The sequence below is a fragment of the Chaetura pelagica genome, unplaced genomic scaffold, assembly GCF_000747805.2.
Source record: "Chaetura pelagica isolate M959 unplaced genomic scaffold, ChaPel_1.0 scaffold13, whole genome shotgun sequence".
Classification (NCBI taxonomy): Eukaryota; Metazoa; Chordata; class Aves; order Apodiformes; family Apodidae; genus Chaetura; species Chaetura pelagica.
In genome coordinates this window covers 4,694,988-4,711,929 of record NW_009954543.1, presented here as the reverse complement: position 1 = coordinate 4,711,929, position 16,942 = coordinate 4,694,988, and positions in this window count along the sequence as shown.

Sequence of the window (16,942 nt, the reverse complement as noted above, 5' to 3'; positions counted from 1 at the left end):
TTGATTTTACCAGTGTAATTTGGTTAATCCTTGATTTACATTCACAAAAAACAGGATCAGACTGCTAGACTTTAAAGTAGTTACAAAGTAGGAACTTGATAAAACCTGCCTCTTGACCTAAATATTTGGACCATTTATTTAAGTGAGGAAAATTACACTGATTTTCCCATATATACATATGTGTGTGTAAGCATGTGGAAGCTTCAGCAAGACACAGCACATTAAGACATACTATTTAATAAATAATCTCAGGAAAGTAATAGAAGTTCTACACATTTATGCTCACTCAGATATAATGCCATTTTTATTTGTCATCCTTATGCTGACTTTAGGTATGCCCTAAGAACAATTTCTAGTTTTCAATATTACAAGTACCTGGCATGTATGAAGATAATGGTACAAATTGATATTTATGAATTGCAGCTTTCTATAAATACACTAGAAGGAATGTGGAGCAGCCAGTCAGACAAATAGACGACCCGGGCATGGTGGCACTTTTAGAAGTGGGTGTACTTAATGCTTTAAAAAAGACCATGGCTTTGTGTGAGTTCATGACCTATTAAAAACCTTATATGACTGACTAGCAGGTCTTGCTTCATTCTTGGACTCAACCTGTTGTTTAGTGTGGGCACTATTTCTACAAGTCTTACCATCCTGGCCTTTAGTCCCAAGATTGAGAAACCTAAGGCCTGTCTGAAGAAGGGAAACACTTCACTTAAATGTCAGGTTTTCATCTGTATACAGCTCTGATTTCTGATTCATCATAGAATTTAGATAAAAGACAACTCTTAAGCAGAGACAATATAACAGAGGCAAAAAATTATGCCTGTTCTGTCATATCGGCAACAAATTTGCAAAACAGGCTCTGCACAGTCTACCTGGAGAACTGAAAAGTTTAATGACTTAGATCGTGGGTCAAGGGGGCAGATGTGAAAAGAAATCACCACTTTGCTGCCGTATGTTGCAACATATGTTCCATGACCTGTAATTATTCTGATATACAGTCCTAGAATTGTATTGATATGGGAACAAACTCCTCTTTGCTTCTTTTTGCTGACTACTAAAGAATATGAATAAAAGAGACCTCTTTAAGTGTAATAATAATCTTGCAATTCAGAAACCACTGTACTTGTGGTGCAACTGACTCTGCACAGCTTCTTTGCAGTAACAGCCAACGGGCAAGAGTAGATGACTAAAGCCAGCAGTAATTCCAAAGCAGATGCTGATGCTAAACAAAAATATTTCAGGATGGCACACATATCTCGTTCTAAAAGTAATAGGAAAGGGACATGATAACTGTACGGTGCAAAAAGTTGTAAGAATAACAGAGATACAATTTATATAATTTGTATAATTTGCCGTGGGGGAAAAACAAATATGTAGTACCAAAAATTCCACCCTAAACTCAAGAACAGATTAACTTTTCTATGAAGTCACCAGCCCATGTATTATCAGTTCTCAGTTTCTTCAGTACCCTTTGCAATTTATTTCTGTCTGAATTTCATTCTTCCAATTCTAGCTCAGAGATGGTGGACTTCTGGTGTGTGACAGAAGGAAATTACAGAATGCAATGACTGCTCAGCCAGCCTTCGTTCTTGTTTTGTGTTGCTGTCCCCTCACCAAAGTTGCATAGAACATGCCTTCAGGCTGCCTGGAATTAATTCTTTAACTGCTAGTGTTCCTAATAAAAATTACTATGGACTGCTGACGAAAGCTATCTTTCTCCTGTGGTAAGTTAAAGCACCCTCCAATGCCATCTAGTGATGCTCATAGAATCTTTTTCAAAAACCTTAATCTTGTGCATTCCAAGTAACTTCTGTGCATGTGTATACTCTGATCCTCATGCCTTCAGAGCAAACCCAGAACAATTTTTCTTCACCAAGTCACTTCAGCAGCTTTTACTAATTTACTCAGTTAATTTACCATACTATTAGTAGATCATATTTTTGTTCCTTCTGAATTGTTTGGCAATGTAAGAGGCCTCTGAATTTGCTCCAACTGTCACCTGGGAAGGAAAGTTATTTGGTGCCATACTCTATCACAGAACCATGTCAAGGTGGCTGTTCAGTACCTTCCAAGGGACACACAGCTCAGCTTAAAGCAGAGCTCCAAATGCAGAAAAATACTAATAATTAAAAACCTGCAAATTATTTATTGTTGCAGGCCAAATATGAATGGCATCAAATTTCTGTTGCCATGTCCTCCTGGAGCTGTTAAGGCTGATAAGATTTCATATTGCCACAGAAAATCTGGGGAACGGAACACAGAGGGGATGAAGGAGGGAATGGCAAATTTGCTGTGTTTAATGTATTGGACACCATCTGTATTTTATTCAAATAGGGTTATATATTTTGTGAAAATAAAAACCAGCCTCATGAGTCAGTGTGTGCAAGGCAGTCACTTGAATATCTATAATGGGAAACATGTTTTAGGTTGGAAGTTGCAAAGGGAAATCAAATGTTTGAAGTGTCAAAGTTGGAAAAATATAAAATACGCCTGACACCGTAGCTATTGAAGCCAAAATGAATAAATCATCATCTCAGGAAAGAAAACCCCACCAAGCTCTTGGCTATAACCTTCATTTTCCTACACTCAAATAAAATTACATACAACCTGATAATTTAACCAGACTTGTCAATAAGAATTGATGGCTTCAACAGACACTATCTCTTCATGCTTCAGTGTAGACTTCAGAAGCATCCAGTATATTATCCAAGAAATAAATTTAATGTCAAACTTTTCTCCTTATGTTGATAGATAGAAGAACCTTACGCAGTGGAGCCGATGTAAAATATGTCATATTGCAAAACAGTGGAGTAAAATGAAATTAAACCAGCTCAGTAGTTTATTCCCTATGTACAGCTTTTCCTGAGCAGTTATGTAAGTAGTATTTTAGTATCTTTCTAAGTAGGGCAAGCGTGGCTTCCAAGAAGGAATCTGAGAGAAACTTTGAGGTTACAATAATAGGAGCCTGAGTTTATGCTCCAATTTCTGTTACAGTCTTGGTATTGATTCTGGTAAAGTTTTAAAACATTTTCTCTTTGTGTCAGGCTCAGCATCATAAATGTGATTTGCAAACATAATAGCACCTATCTGTGTCTGGAGGAAAGTTGTCAGACGTGTTTTCTGGCTTTGTCTGCATCAAGGTTTTATTTAGAACAAATGAAGTAGCCTGATGGGGAGATGAGAATACTGCCTTTTTAGCTGCAACTTGACATATAATACTTTTGGCAATCTGAGGGCTTTCATTTAGTGTTTAAGATGTGTACATGCTTGTTTATTTATTTGTCAGAATGGAATAGTCCCTGGAAATTGCAAATCAAGCTAATTTCTCATTTTTATTTGCCAAAAGTAACCTAGCTGGTCTCTTACTTGCTAAAAATAGAGTAGCTGGTCAAAGCCTTTGCTGTGCATAGCCCAAGCTGAGCACACCAGTGAGGGAATCTTGGCCGTGGTTTTTGCAATACTCCAGTTTCACCGTGGGAATTACATTTAGAGGTAAGCTGGACTTCTCCTGAATGGTGCCAGGCAAGCAAACTGGGCAGATGACACAAACTGCAGCACCTTCTCCCACACTAAGCAGCATTGTTCTTTCAAAAGGTCATGTTGGCTTTCAAAGGATCACACAAAGTTAGGTATCCAAAATGGTGGTCACCCTGAATGTCTGTCATCCAGGCAACTTTCATCTGCTCCAAAATGACACTGATGGGTGTGACCAAAAAGCCAGTCATCCTTTCTGTGATGCCTGACTGTGGTCAGCAACAGACCCCAAGGGAAGGAACAAGCACAGACCCGGCCCTTCTGATACTCTCCTCTTCTTTGTCAACCAGCAGTTCAGGATTTCTACCATGTTAAATTATTCATCCATCTCCAGTCATTGCCTACAAAAGTGTCCTTTCACTTGTCTCAGCAGCTGTGGCAGGATCAATATCTCCTACTTTGAAAATAAAGTCCCCAGCTTTGGCTTGGTGCATATACAGCAGCAGGAAATTGTTATTCTGTGACTGAGTGCTTTTCTATTGCCATGATATCTTAATTAAATCTACAAATGGAACACGTCTTTGGTGTTTTCAGTAATTTTTTTTCCTCTGTGAATTACTTTCAATATTTGTTTGTTCGTCAGCCAGAAATGTGGTCCAAGGGAAGCTGGAAACAATGCTCAGCTTAGAATCTTGATATTAGCACATACAGTCCACATAAGGCCATTAAAAATATATATTTAGCAAAACCTCAGCCTCCACAAAGAAGGTAGGGCTTTTCATCGTCCTTGAAGCTTAATGTAAACCTCTAGCAGTGGACAATATTGCTACATGTAGATTGGAATTTTTTATTACTCATCTCGGGATCAATTAGTTATGAAAGTTTCTTAAAGTACCACAGCTGATGGAACTAAACAAAAGTGCAATACTGCTTTCTTTTTGACATGTGTTACTATTATATAGATCTGGAATAAGTAATAAGTTTCTGGGTTTTCTGGCATAACAACTGAAGCAGATTCAGTGCTATCCAATCCTGTAGTGCAGGATCTCTAATCTCAGTTGCTGGGTTCTGGTTCACAATTACTGTGTTGAATGAATGGATTATAGGTTGAACTAACTCAGGAATTATGGTTAGGTAACTGAACACTGAATTTGGGCTCTTTACTTCAGATGACTGAGTGCATATAAAATATCTGATGTGTCTATTTTTTTACAACCTTCCTGTTAAATTCACTGTTTGGAATGCAAGTTTTAAAGCATGTCCAATACCACTCTTTTGAAGTGACCTGTTCATCAAATGTACTTACTAGAAGACATTTATATGCATGAAATTGTTTTCCAGTCCCCAATTGTGCTTAATGTGATGAACCTGAAAAGCCCAGTGATCAAAGGTATTAATTACTCTGTTTCATACACTGCATAACTTTGCTGTAAATGAACAGGAGAGATCCGATCCTTTTTTCAATCTGCACAGAGATTTTATGAATGATTCTTTACCTCCAACTGTCTAAGTTTCAAAGAAACAGTTACTCAGTTTTCTGGTAACTGTAGAAGACTAGTATTTTGCCCTGGCAAAATACAGATGGTTAAGGAGTTGGACAAGCTGAGATTCCCTTATTCTTGAAAACAACTTGTGTCCTATCTCTAAACCAGAGAAACGTTTGCAAAAAAAATGCAGGAGTGCAGAATAGAGAGAAGAGGGAGAGATCTGCCTATATTTTTCTCTAAGCTGTTAATTTCACTCATGAAACTATATTCAAAGAGCTTACTCCTGTCATGTGAGGTGCATGAGAGGCAAAGGAGGCTTAAAACATTTACATTATAGCTATTTTAACTTGTGTTTCTTATTCCCTTTGTTTTCTTGCTGTCTGTAATGTTACACTGCCATACATATATAGCAGTTGTATGCAAACTGATGGTTTCAGTTGATTTTCTCATGAAAAGGTCAAATTCTCACTGCTAACCCATCCTTTCTGAGTTGGGCTGCAAAATGAGGGCTCTCATGCAGCGTTTGCTCTCTGGCTGGTCCTAGCCCAATGCAAACAAAGCCATTGACTTCAGTGTGCCTGCTTGTATGAGTGAAGCCTGTAAGATACAGCCTGTACATTCCAAACTGCCTTTATTTTTTTTTCCCCCCATTTTTTTCCATTCACACCAGGGATTAATATCCATGGGAGGCTTTTGTGAAGCCTACACCCTCTTGCTCTTCCACAGTCCAGCAGCAGTTGTGACTTCAAGGATGCAGCCACATTTTTTTATCCATACTGCCCCTTTGTAAAACACCACTTCAGTTCAGCATGCAGAAACTGAAATGTTTTCCACTCTGCAATTTAAAGTCCCAAATTGCCTTTCTTGGAATACCGTTGGAAGGGCTGAAAGCCAGTGCTTCTCAGTTCCCACTGCTGGTTGATAACATCCCTGCCCTCTGTCAAAACTTCAAAATTAGAGAATGGCAGGGGCCGTGGAATACAAACTGTCCATTAGTTCACCTAAGAAATGACACATTGAATATTCATTCTTCCCTCTTGCAAAATGTCATTTTTCCATGAGTACTGCTTGAAGCAGTACAGAGAATACATTTGCATAAACCATTTGTCAGAAACAGAAGACTCTTTGTGAGGAACTATTAAGAAACCACATAATCTACTTTTCTGTTCTTATGCAAGTTCCAGGGAGAACACAGAGCTCCTTTGTAAACAGAATCTAAATACAAGTGCTGGGTATGTTTTTTCTGCAATCAAGATTCCATAAATAATAAAATTGGAGTTCAAAACCAGAAGTACCTGAAATTGTTAAATGTAATGTTAATGATTTCCTGGCAGTATTTGAGATTCAGAAAGTTTAACACAATTAATACCCAATACTATTTTGACTGAGCTGAACTCCCCCTCCCCAGTTCTGCTAAATAGAGCTGTAATTAATCTGAAGTACAAATTTTGGTATCTCCAGTTCCTGGGGAAAAGCATTTTTATAATACATCAGGGGAAGCTGATTCTGTAAATTCAGTTGTGGGTTTTAATAGCCTTCATAATTCATTGCTGTCTCGATGATTTTCTGCTTTTATTGCCTGTCTGAGCCCTTTTGTCTAGATAGGTGGCCTTGAAGGCTTTTTTAATTTATATTTTTATTTTTTTTATGATTCCACCTTTTCTCCTTAACGTTTCATTGCCCTTCTCCAGTAGCTGATCTGGTGCACACTTCAAGAGGCCCTCCACCACCTCCATGATCACACAGATTGGGATAAGTAAGCCAGATAAGTCAAGGCAAACAAAGCCCAAGTGTGGCACACTGAGCAGCCAAAGAGATTACTGCTCATGCGATTAACATCTTTTCATGCCCCTTCTCCCTCCGCAAGATGGTCTTGTTTCCTTTTCACTGGACAACACAGTTCAAGTATTTACTTGTTGCGTTTCCCCGTAGTGAATTACTCGGGCGGTTCTGCCATTCCCTGGGAGCCGTCGGGTGCCTGTGCCTGTGCCTGGCTGTGCCGCAGAGGGAGGTGCAGGAGTAGCTGCTGCTCAGCAGGGAAGCCCTGGCAAAAAGCTCCCCACGTGTTTTGCTAGGCAGTCTTGGCAGAGAGCACATGAACCTAATCGCATTTTGTTTTATTAATGGATAACTCCTCATTTGAAATGAAATATGAAACCTTTGCAGATAACATAGGTCCCCGTCACACAGTGCCAGTCATTTGGATGAGCAGAATGCAGCCAGTTACCTGCAATTATTATCACCAAAAGTCACACAGACTAATTATATATCACCTTTAATCCCAGTGTATCAGTCCCCTGCCAGCATTCATTTACACTGGCCAGTCACACTAGGTGCTGAGTGCCTCCTGATACCAGGCAAAGTCAAGGTGCCCCTGTGTTTCCTGGGGCAGTGCTGGGCCTGGCTGGAAGCCCCACAATGCTGTTTTCTGCATGCCTGGTTTTCCAGCAGATTACACTCCAGAATTTGAGTAGAAAATAAATAGATTCATAAAGTTAAAAAAAAAAGGGAGAAAGGAACCACCAAACACAGGAGGCCTAGATTAAATCACCCACATTTAAATGGCTATATAAGGATGTTTTATAATGGTACAGTTCTAGATTCAGCACAGTGCCTACCCATAAAAGCCTTCTGGGAGTACAGTTGCACCTCAGGCTAAACTCAAGCTTAAGTAGAAAAATATTCCTCGCTAGTCACCCCTTGCATTATATTCCAGACTTGGAACTCAAACCCTTGATCCATCAACTTCTTAAGGAATTACACCAAATAGCACTGATTCAGAAGAGGGACTGAGATCACTTTTTTCTCAGGACCTACCGAGAGTAGTACCGACTGAATTCTGCAAATGTCCTCCCTGAATTTTAAATTCATTTATTTGGCTCACAGATGTTTGGTGTTTGCTTTCCATAACGTTTGTGTGATCAGACTTTACTGGCTCAAATATTTGCAGAAAGTGGATTACTGGAAAACGTGAGGAAACACATTTCAATATAAACATTAAATGAGTCCTTCTGGATGTATTCGTTCACACGTTCAGTGCAGAAAGAGCCAAACTGATCCGAGGGCTTTTGGCCAATCTCCTCTAAACAGCAGAACCCAAACAGAGCTTATCAGTGATTCCAGCCAAAATTTAAAAGCGTATCTGATTAAGTGGACTCAGTTGTGACTGACTTGCATGTATTGAGAAAAGAGGCAAATTTCATCCAACAAATTCTTACGGGCTAGCCACATCCCTGACTGAGACAGAAGGTAATTTTTCCTGTGAGGTTTCACACTCCAGGATGTGGTACATGTCCCACATCTCTCTGACTCCATTCCCCTGTTTTGCACTCCCTTACCCTCTCCTGCCCAAGGTGGGGTGTGCCAGCTCATGGTGAGAACAGATCTAAAGCTATCCATCAACCATCTTTACCAAACTAACCAAGGAACAAAATAAGCAAATCAGAATAGTGTTTGCTGGAAATAGGAAGTATTTAATTTTAGCTTATGTTTAATCAGACTCAAGAGGGCTTCTTACGTGCTAAATAGAAAGCACAGAAGATAATCAGAAGAGGTAAATGCCAAATGGAAAGCACAGAAGATAATTAGAAATAGGTATAAATATTTTAAAATACATTGATGGCAATATGATTTTTTAAATGATAATTTGTTTATTATTTATTTGTTTATTTATTTCATAAATTGCTTTTAAGACATAGTGACAGAAGTATTTACTTTATGCCCTGAAGTTTTTCAACAGCAAATGAGTTTTAGGCACACATATTTTCTTATCAACATACCCCTGTTTTAAACCCTGGTACATAGAAGCTCATTCAGGACGAAGTAACAAAGTTGGTTTGATAACTGATGGTGCCAGCAGAGAACTGAACAACTAACTCTGAGGTAAATAGTAAAAGTATATCCCATGTACCTATTCTGCTATCTGTAGATCCAAGAGCTTGAAAACAGCTGTGCACTTTAGGCAAATTATTTACTTTTGGTTAGTAACAATATTTAGCTTAGCATCCCTGGATCCAACAGTTAGCATCCCTGCTGGAATGCAGAAGGGTGCCAGATTATAATGGTTTTACAGTGTTAATACATGAGGCTGGGATGGATTTGGTGGCTTCAAACAGGGAGCTGCCCTGTGGTGGTGTGCAGGCTTTATATAGGAAAAGGGCATGTGGCTCAGAGGTCTCTTTTTCATTCGGTGTTTATGAAATACACTGGCTGGGTGTCAGAGTACTCACTTTCTGAGAGAGTAAAGTTTTGTTCTGTTTTAAAATGCTTCTTAACTGTGCTTTTCTGACTGCCTCTGCAAAGTCCTGGCAAGAATGCAATTTTTCTGCAAGATCCCCAAACTGATGGGTTTTTCAGGATGATATTTTGGAACTGATTATCACAGCCAGATAGTAACTGTCACCTATATTTATCAGGAGTCAGTCCCTAAGCTCCTCTAAAAATTTCAGCCTTTCCAATAAACTTAAAATTCAGGTTTCTGAACTGCCCAGATGAAATTACTCTACAGAGTGACCGTGCATAACTATGGTAAAGTGCAGCCCTGTGCACTTTTTTGTGCACTTTTTTGTGCACTATTGCACTTCTGACTGTAGGAACATGGCATTGGTGGAAAGAATTTGAGCAGGCAGCTGGAAAACTTGATTCGGAATATTTTACTAAAAATAAATGATTGCTCTTTAAGGACAAAGGCGAAAACAGTATGCAAAGAATTCTTATATTTAAACCATGTCCCTATATGTCCCTTTTCAGGGATTTTTTTCTGATATTTACATTCCCCATATTCCATATTTATATTGATTTAAAATTGTACCTGCATACTCCTTTCATAAATATGTTAATTGGGCACATATTTGTACTGAGAAAATGAGTTACTAAAAAGCAAACATTCCAAATTAGTATCTTCTGTTGCATGCTGCAGGGAGGGGTGATTAATATGATCTCCAAATACATGAGGTTCTGACAAATAGTATTACAACCTTTGCCCTTCAAAACCCAAACTGGGCACGTTTTTTGCAGAATGGAGGCCTGCCCAGGGCCATGGGTTTTTGTGAGCTTTTGCATCCGTTCTCTCTTTCTAGTCTGACTTGTGTCCAAAATAAGGTGCTGGCAGTCAGCAAGTTGCTGTGTATCTTGCAGAAGCACTAACTTGTTAGCTGAGTGATGACTCCAGACTCAGCATTCCCTCAGCTCGCACTTGTGACAGTGATTGCCAAAGCTAGTGCTGAACCAGATAAGGTGGGAGGAACAAGCACAAAGTACTCCTTTGGATTCCTTTTGAATTTTTGAACAGTGACATATCATATGGCCTTATGTTCTTTAGAGAGCCCAAGGCCGTGCATTGGCTAAGAAAGAATGCAGAGTCATTATTTCTCACTCTTTGTTTGCAGGCGTGAAATTAAAATCTCACATCTTGTGCCAGAATTTAAGTTTGTTACTTTAGTAGCAATAAGGATTACTAAAATGACCTTTTATGAGGCCAGTAGAAGACTAGCTTAGCAGAGTGGCTAGAAGTTCTAGGGGTGCCTGGGCATCTCCTGGGCTTAAAAAGAGAAGGCACGATGAGAGGGGCAGGGCAGCAGTTGTGTTTTTAGAAAAGGTTCAGACAATGCTTTGGCACAAAGGGAAGGTGCATGATCTGCTGGAGACATCTGTGCTTAGCGGGGCAATTGCTTAGGTGTTGCACGGGCCTCACCATTTCCGAAGCCACTTGCTCCACTGGGCATATGCCTGTCCCGGAGAGAAGCCTCTAAAGCTGTAAAGGATCCAAAGCAGCCTGTGCAGCTGGTGTTGCAGATGAAGGCTTGGCTAAAAGCAACCCACCCTGAACAAATTTCTCCATGACAGATCCAGGGCGGGTGAAACCACCACAGGAAAGTGGTAGATATGTTTATTTGGCAAGAATTCATTCTAATAGTCCCAAGACACCCATGATATTTAGTATCTAAACAGAAGAGCAACTGCCACGTGCAGCAGCACCACCTCAATTTTAGGGCATCCTTTCTACTGGCAAAATTTACTACTTTTCCTGTCACTGATCTATCTGGGAATCCTTTTCAAATCCATGTGAGTTTTATTAAATGTTGGGTAATATGTGACCCCATCAAGTGAATGCAGTGTCCACTTGGGAGACTTCTGTTCTATTCAAACCTTTGTTGACAATGCAGCAAGCTCTGCTATGGGCTGGTGGGGGAGGGGTTGGGCAGCCTGGGCTGAGCTGTGCTTTGATTGATTTGCACAATAGGAATGAAAATATTCCTGAGACTCTTGAGATCACTCAACTCTTCCTGCCAGACTTCCATGAAATATAACATGCAATCAATTTAGCTTACAGCCAAATTCTCCCCTTTCAGCCCCCTCTTTCCTTTGGTGTGTCAGTGAAGATAAATGAAAGAAGCAGTAAGGAGTACAAACAGCAGTAGCAACGAAAGCAGCAATTGCTTGTGTAGGGGGAACTCGTGGTGCCAGGCCAGAGCAGAACCCACAGCAACTTGACCAAACACAGGAATGAATGAAAGTTCCTTTTGAAAGGGCAAAAGAAAGACCGTGTTGACCTCTTGGCAGAAAGAGGAAACTTCAAAGGGTTTACAACAGTTAAAAGACCCAGTAACATGCAGCAAAAATTACTTGCATTGGATGCTAACACAGCGAAACTAAACAACCTCACAGTAAGAGATAGAGCAGAAGGTGGAGCAGAGGGAGCGTATTTTCTGCTAGTGACTGGAAAAACGTCAAAAAGGCTAATTCTGTCAGTTTGGTCTTAGGCACCGGGTTCTTTTTGAAGATGTAGATGTGAGGAAAAGAGAAATTTAGACAGAACTTCTAACAGACTTTGGAAAAGTCTGGCACATGTTTAATTTTTCTCACCAAGAAAAGTTCTCATGATGTGCTTCTTTTGGAAACTTTTGGCAGTTCCTTAGGTATGACAGAAACTATGTTTGAGGAAGTTAGAACCAATGAAGTAGGTATTTAAAGACAAAACTTCTGAATGACCTGAGTGTTGCATATAGTTTATGAAAACTATATTGAAAAGGAGAAAAAAGTGCAAATTGCCTGAGATAGTTGCATTCTGCTGTTTTTCTTCACCTGAGGTTCATATTTTTCTACTTGCTTGGTGCAGCTTGGAAGGTATTTGATCACACACATAATTTTAATCAAAAAGAAAGGGCCTCTGGCTGCAGTGAGACTGTTTGTGTTCAGGGTTAAGCAAGTGCATAAAGCCTTTTGCTAGAGAGTGGTCTTGCAGGGCTCTGTCTCTGAATTCCAAGGATTTGAGAGCAAGTAAGTCAGAGCACTTCAATGAACAAAGACTGTCCTCTCTAATCTACTCCAGTTGGAAAAGATAAGACCTCAAATGCAATCTACTGCAAGACTAGATTACACATTAAGATAAGCATAATATGATAAGGACCAACTGACACAGCTTCTGTAGGGGCAAATCGTGCTGCTCTATCTTTCAAGAATTCCTTGAAAAAAATGCATAAAGTAAGAGATGAAATGTATCTTTTGAACATAATTTACGTGGAATTTCAAAAGGCTTCTGACAGGACCTTGTGTGAGAGGCTTCGAAAGAAAATGAACAGCGAGTCATGTTGCCAACCGACAAGGTGCTTGGAATTCATAGTAAATAGCCAATTTTAAATTAAGAGAGCAATGACAAAACATGCTGGGCTGCTGCTTATTATTTGAATAATTTTGGAAGAGAGATTGAATATGATTTGCTAACAAATGCTTCTGGATTGGAAACAACTAAAGAGGACTCCGAGAAACACTTGCATTCACCCAAAGCATTAATTTTTCTGCCCATCTATCAGCATTCTGGCAGCTCTCATGAAAAGTAGTATGTGTTAAAAAATATAATAAACTTCTCATTATTGTAATGGACTCTGATCTAACATGGTTCCCTGAGGAAAAAGGTATTAATCATTACAAGTATTACAGCTTAATGAATATGCCTTTCCAAAATAAACTAAGAGAAGGATTAGAGAAATATTTTACAGAAGTAATATCTCACTGTGACAATGATTTAATAGAACACTATGAATGGTACCTTTCCAGTTGCACCATAGTTCAGTTTTGGATGCCTCAACAAAAATTGACATGCTATGCATAGAAAGTGTCTGGAGAAGAACAACAAAACCAATCAAAGGCATGTGAAAATTCACATTAATTACTACTTCAGCTACAGGCATTTGACATCCAAAAATGAAAGTTAACAAAATATCGAGCAAAATATGCTTTCTTAAATTTAAGCTTTTAAATGCCCACACTCAATTTTGTGGGTTTCTTATGCACTTAAAATAAGCATGTTTACCAGATGCATGGTCTATCCTTTTCAGCATGAGAGATAGAAACCCATTTTCATGAGAGCCATTGACATTTCTTTTGCAAACTTCTGCAAACCTTTTTCAAAGTAGTCTATGTATCCCTTCATCCGTAGCCCATGAGTTGAAAATAACTGGCTTCAGTGAGACTAAAATGTGAATTCAAACATGAAGGAATGAATGTCAATGAGAAGATTATCTATCTCTCCCTTTCTTCTTTGCCCCACCATATATAAACATAACAAGGCATCTGATTGAACTCAAATGCGATACATTCAGGACATTTAAACTAAAGGAAGTACAAGCTTATCTAGTATTAATAGTAGTTGATTTGTGATTCATTGGCATAAGTAACTGCCAGAAAATGGATATAACACTCAAAATGTAATATGGGTCCTCTGTGGTTCTAGAATAGACAAAGGTTTGGACTGATTCAGCTTTTCAAATCTACATGTGAACTTCTAAGTTTTAGGACAATTCCTCAATTTCCCCATAAAATGATACAGCCTTGTGATTAGTAAGGATTCTACCATCTTTTTGTTTGTTTGTTTGGGGTTTTTTGTTCGTTTGTGTTTGGGGTTTTTTTTGTGTTTTGTGGGTTGGGTTTTTTTGTTGTTTTTTTTTTGTTGGTTTGTTTGTTTTTAATCACCAGTAGAAAGGTATAATTTCTAAATCTACACACATGGAAAAATCTTGTCCTTGAAAATGTTACCAGTGGTGGCAATTCCATAATAGCATTTAGCAGAACTTTATCCTATAGTCAGTATTATAAATGCTCTGGGGAATTCATAAGATCATATGTTTTGAACAAAAAAAAAGTTTACAAATCACCATTTTTCCAGAGTGCAGCTGATATGAAAGTTCAGGATGACTAAGATATTAATGTAATATTATCTATTGGGTTGGTTTCATTTGTCTCTATATAAACCAATAAAGTGAGATGAATGTATAAGGTGAGACTGTGTAAGTGCCTTGTATTAAACTACTGTATTTGTATTAGATATTATGTGAAAATAAGAAGTTACTGCCTTCTTTTCTGCCTTGGTGAGCTGTTATTTTGATACTTCTGAGTGGATAGGAATAAGTGGTACATGCTTCAGCCTGTTGGCTCACAGTTACTGATTATTCTTCTGTGGATAGTTGCAGTAGCATGAAGATTGATTGCACTGGCTCGTAAGTAGCAGCTGCCATTTACAAATGCCAGCTAGTGCCTCTCATGGGGATTTGTGATAGAATACAGAAATAAGCCAGAGTTACTTCTATTAGCTGAATACATGCCTTTTTTTTGTTCTTCTTTTGCAGTCACACTGTGTCACCCCACAATAATCTTTTTTACAACACTAGCTGATTTCAAGTAAATTTGACAGAGGAGGCTGAAGCTTAAAAAGCAGTGAAGGTCTTAAAAGTAGTGTCAAAATCAGTGATCAAGTAGAAGAGAGAGAAAGAGCGGTTTTTTAGGTGTTCTGTCTAAAGGAGAGCCTGCCACGTGTATTTATTATACATCAAGGAATCTATACAATCAGGAAATCTAATTGCTCCAAAACCCAGGGTTTTCTAATTCTTCCTTCAGCCACCCTGGTATATCTATGTCAATTCATGCTACGTATGATCTTGATAAGCTGCCCTTTCTGTGACAGCTTGGTGTTTAAGAGGCAAGCCATAAACAAATTCTTTTATTTTCATACAGATGCAGTTCACTTGATTTAAGATAAACAGAAATAAGAACTTCGTGTTTTTTTAACAAGGTGTGGTCATACTGCAACCACAACACAAGTAATTCTACTTAATTTGGAACCTTGTGCAGTGTTTTTAACAGTGTAGGCATATGTCTGAGTATAGCTATATGTGTGTGCATATATGTGCATGCATTTTTTACAGTGTATGTCCTATAACCAAGACTATCAGGTTGGGAATTTTCTTCAACGTGTTTTTGTTTCAAATGAGACATATTTCTGCCAGCTTTACTCTCAGTGAATACTATCTACTGCTCACTTACTCCATTGGCTTATATCAGATTACTCATGAAGTAAAAGTTAATCAGCAAGAGGAAAAAGTGCTGCCAAGTTTTTCAATTTTATCACAAAGTCTTGTGATACTTGCTTTCTTTTTCTGTGCCCTAGCTGCTGGAATAAGGGAAGTTCATGAGAATCTAAGTTTCCATTAGATAGAGTGACTTGCTAGCTCTCCAGCATGTAGATAAAAGTTGAAAATATGAAGCAAATTACCTCAGGGGGTCAAGAAATGAGAAGTCAAATACAAACGTTTTTCTTTCTTGAGACAGTCTCATAATATCTCATAATTTTCCAGTGCCAGTGATGAATGAACAGCAGTGTCAGAATTGCTTCCTCAACTTTAAAATGTTACAGGGTGACTTCAGCAAAGATGAAATATAGACATTTGGTTTTCAACATGAAGAGATGGATCAGCATAAACAATAAGTGGGGCTGAAAAAACAACAAAAAGTACTATTATGGATTGACCAGAAATATGGCCCTTCACCTGTGGTAGTTGTCAGAACTATTAATCTCCTTTCTGGATTCAGATTGCTGAAACCATAGTATTATCCTTAGCAAGTACAAGCATGTGTCTCTCTGCTCATTCAAGTGAAGTGCCAGGGTATGCATTTCCTGATAATAGTTTTACAGAACTTTGTGTTTCAGTGAAAGAGAGACAAAAGACTGACAAGCTAGAAAGAGTTAAAAAACTAGGACGTATCTTGTATGTGGGCTGGGGAATAATAAAATGATAAAAAAATGATGGGAGAAGGGATCCAGAGCCCTTTCTGTTCTTTGGTTTTGGGGAATGCCTACATTGTATAACAAATAGAATTGCATCAGACAAAGTTTACTCCATCAAGTGGAGTGGAAATGATAAAAACAAATAATCTCACCCTGACTTTGGCTGTTTAAATGGTTAACATAGCCTCATAATCCTATGCAAATTCGTAGTGACTTGCTAAACAATTCACTACTTTTTTCTAAACGTTCTTGTTTTTGTGGACTCCAGTTCCTTGTGAAGTTAAGAGGACACACTAAATTTTATGACACTGTAATAAATTGCAGCAGTCTAACAAACTTCAGGACTGTGCAATCAGGAGTAATGGCTCAACAGAAAAAACACATATTTTAAGAAACATAATTAATCAACATAACAGATAGAAAACCAAGTTTAATGTACTCAGCTTTAACTTCCCAGAATTAAGTTTTCCTCTGCTGTGAAGGGTATTCTGGATGAAGCCACCTGAAAAGAAGTTGGAGCCAAACCTTTAAAAGGAAGATAATCAGCCAGCAAAAAAATTCCCCAGAACCTCTCCATCATTTCCCTCCAACTTGTTATTTTGTCTCTGGCTTGTCCCCAAAATAAGCCATGTTTCCTGAGATATAGCTCTCTGTGGCTCCTGATGTTCTCTTTCTCTCCCTCCCCCATGGATACTCTCCCCAGTGAGAGTATCACATGGATATCCTCTTTTGCATTTTTTTAAATAGCATTCTCATCTCTAGCTGTAAAAGATTAAATTAAAAGATTATTTGACCTGGCTTTCCTGGTCAGTGCCACTCCAGTAAGCAATACATCACTGGAGAAATGTCAGCTTCATGACCCATTACTCAAATGAGGCGCCAACTAGGAAAAGAGAGATGAGAGATCCAGGAGTTT